Source organism: Fragaria vesca, linkage group LG1, assembly GCF_000184155.1.
Source record: "Fragaria vesca subsp. vesca linkage group LG1, FraVesHawaii_1.0, whole genome shotgun sequence".
NCBI classification, from domain to species: Eukaryota; Viridiplantae; Streptophyta; class Magnoliopsida; order Rosales; family Rosaceae; genus Fragaria; species Fragaria vesca.
In genome coordinates this window covers 5,828,216-5,831,632 of record NC_020491.1, presented here as the reverse complement: position 1 = coordinate 5,831,632, position 3,417 = coordinate 5,828,216, and the positions used below count along the sequence as shown (strand labels likewise).

The 3,417-nt window shown below is 39.1% G+C and overlaps 1 non-coding gene across 1 annotated transcript; it reads right to left on the bottom strand.

Moving 5' to 3' along the window:
• Window positions 1–1,002: 1,002 nt before the first annotated feature.
• On the bottom strand, window positions 1,003–2,712 carry LOC101296225. The gene is made up of 4 exons (XR_183693.1): window positions 2,349–2,712; window positions 2,079–2,198; window positions 1,676–1,799; window positions 1,003–1,063 (listed from the first exon to the last, which is right to left on the bottom strand). It is a non-coding gene; the product is annotated as an uncharacterized LOC101296225 (transcript).
• Window positions 2,713–3,417: the final 705 nt, after the last annotated feature.

Here is a 3,417-nt window from a genome sequence, read left to right as displayed (position 1 = left end):
GTTTAAGCACGTCACATTGCCGCAAGTCTCAAAAGGAGAAACGCAAGGCAATTTAATGAAGAAAACATTTAAGAAAAACACAACAGAAGCGTAAAAACATTTTGAGGTGTAAAACTTAAATTTTTCTCAAAATACTTTAATTCACCAAAAAAAACCTGATACAAGGAATGATTATGAAATCATGAACTCAAAGAAATACAAATTATCAATTAGAGTATCATAACACAAACTCATAATAGGATTGGGTTTTTCCCTTCACCTAAAATTTGATTTACGGAATGACCAATAATAAATAAACTTGAAGAAATAAAATTACGAAGCAGAACAGAACAAGACCAATAAGATAGAATTTGGTACATGAAACTCAAATATAAAAATAAAGGGGACAACATAGAAACCAAGTTACCAATCATAAATATGCACACCCAACTCCTCGCCACTATCCCGTCCCAATGCACAGTACCTGCATCCACAAACTGTTGTAGGGGTGAGCTTTCGTCCTCGTTGCTCAAGGAACTCTTGAAAATAGATAAAGAAATAGTTTCATAGGGCCCAGTATAAAAACAAGATTGAATCCAAATATTTAATGAACGACAAACTTTCAAAAACATTTCTATAATCAAATAAATGCGACGCCATAAAACTGTACCTGATGGCCGGTCCTTTTTAGACCCACTACCCAACTTACCTCACTATATATGTGTACAACAGGTAAGTGTAACGAGAGTGTCCACAAATGCCCTATGGCCTAGAAGCAGTGCCACTCCATAAGGATCTAAGACACTCTTCCGTCCATAAAGGCCCCTTCGGAGGTTTAGGGGATCGAACCCAAGGTAGTCACTATGCTCGTCTCACTCTCAAGCCATCAATATCTCTTAACACCGGTTACCATATTTTTATCGGATAACCGGATCATGCAATCTCAAATATGCATAAACATTTTATAAAGTAAAAACCACTAATCAAAGGAGTTCCGGGTCCCCTACCTGGAATCCATGGCTTTCCTTACGAACTTTAAGAATCACGAGCATTTCGCTCCTCGGGTAACTGGAGTCCCTAATGTCTGACATATAATTGTCAATAACTCATCGAACACATATATTATAAAGTCATCAAGGCTAAATAAATATCCGACCAACTTTGCATCTAAAACCCATTTGGTTCTCATTTCCAAGCTTTAACTTGAAACCAAAATACCATTCAATTTCCAAGCCTTAAGCACATGAACTCATTTGTTTTACAATATACATCATAGTAATGCTACATATGGAATTACTCTGGACACCCGTAGTAGTACTCATGAACTTAATTCAGTTTCATTAATCACCTTATCAACACCAATTCCACTAAATGATTCAACTTCCCAGTATAATCAATTCTAAACCATTTTCACAGTTTCATCAACATGTCCACCGCCTTAGTAACACTACAATTATCAAGCTTGCAAAGTCTAATTTAATTGCCACAAAACCCTCACTTAGTTGCTAACAAACAGTGCACTTGCTTCCAATTATGATAAGAGTTCTAGCTCATAACAATTACCAACTAAGGTGCTCACGTGCTCACTTTTACAACACAGAAGACAAACTTGCTATACTCAAAGTCTGAGACTAGGTCAATCAAATCCACCAAATCACAGCACCAATTATCAACTGAGATCAGATTCCTTACTCACCTTAATGATTAATTCCACCATGGCCCAACTCTAAGCCTTGATCTCTGCATTTCATAGTGAGGCTCGGCAACAACTGAAAGCTTCCTTGATTCTGGAAACAACACTTCGTCACCGAAATTGATCTCTGCACCCAACAAAGAATACAGTAGTACCCCATGAGCTCTCCTTAATGATAGTGAACAGGGTAGCCTCCCATTTTACTTTCTTTCTTCACCTCACGTGTCAAAGAATAACCATAATATATTTCCCTTTAACAAACTAGCCAACAAGAAGCTAATCAACTTAATTCCTCATTATCATTCTAGCTTGACATAAACAACAACCAAATACCCATATGATCGATACCAACACAGTGGGCAAACAATACAGTTAAATTCTCAGAATAGGGCAGAATCCATCTCACCTTGAGACTACCTAAACCAACGTTGCAACTCAAACTTGATATATGCACCCAAGAAGAACACAGCCACAAAACTGAACGCATTCTCCCTTTGCTCTCCATGTCCACCACTTCACGAAAAATCTGAAATAAAGTACATGCAGACTTCAAATTAACTTCAGTATCAGAGTAAACCTCTGATTATCCAAGGAAACCACCACCACCACACGGTGGCATCATAACTCCAGAAATTGCAAATTCTCCAACACTAAATCGAGTTCAGGACTCACTTACCCAGATGTGGAGAATTAAACAAATTGATTCGATGACTGCTACACGCAGGCTCCCAACTTCCACTCACACAGACGCAGCCGTCACAGAAATCCAAAGCAAGAGTCGTCGAGAAGGTCGCCAGAGTCGCATAGGCAGCTCAATTGCCGCCGTAGTTGTCAGGAACCCCGCAAAACCATCGGAGCAGACTTTGCTCCATGCATCGGTCCTTCCTCCAAAACCCACTAACGATCAAAACCAAGCTCGGAGAGGTGAAGGCAACGTCGAGATGATTCAAACGCCGGGGAACCGCCGTCGATTCGTGCCGAACGGAGAACTTCCAGATCGGCGATTGTGAAGTCGACAGGCGGTGGAGAGAAGTCCAGAATAAACTGTACAATCTGATCCATAAGCCTATTTCTAGGCATCCTCCCACTTGGATTTTCAACGGTTAAGATGAAACGATCCTTAATTTGCACAGCTTAGATTGTATAGCCACTATTTTTAATATTTTCAAAAATTATAAAAATAACTCGAGACTCTGAATAATTCCCCGAAAATTTCCACTAACTCGTCTTATCGTATACTATTTAATCGAACTCTTAAATCAAGGATTTCACCTTGTAAAATTCTCTCAATCTTTTCTCGAGCACTTCTTAAAACTACCAAGGTCAAAAAGTAAACTATATAACGACCTCAATTTAAGCTCGTCAAATCTTCCGGGTGTTATAGCAGCACATCAACCCAGGAACATTTTAAATCAATTGTGGCACGTAGGAACCCAATTAACATCTACGTCTAAGCCGCGTACCACTTGAGAGCAGTCAGACTTTGATGAATGATGTGCTCATATTATCCTATATTTTTAAGCCTCTTATGCTTGAGATTTGTGTTTAGTTCTCTTCTTTATGACTTATTTACGTTAATTTAGTTTTTTTATGTAGTCGGTAGTTGGGAACTACCTTCCCCGCTCATAGACCAGTCATGAAACTTGTAGATACGATGTATATTCTACCTCGCCATGGTGAAAGATCATCGGTACCACATCGGGAAGATGTTCCCCCAAGCTCCACAAGAAGACACCATGATAATA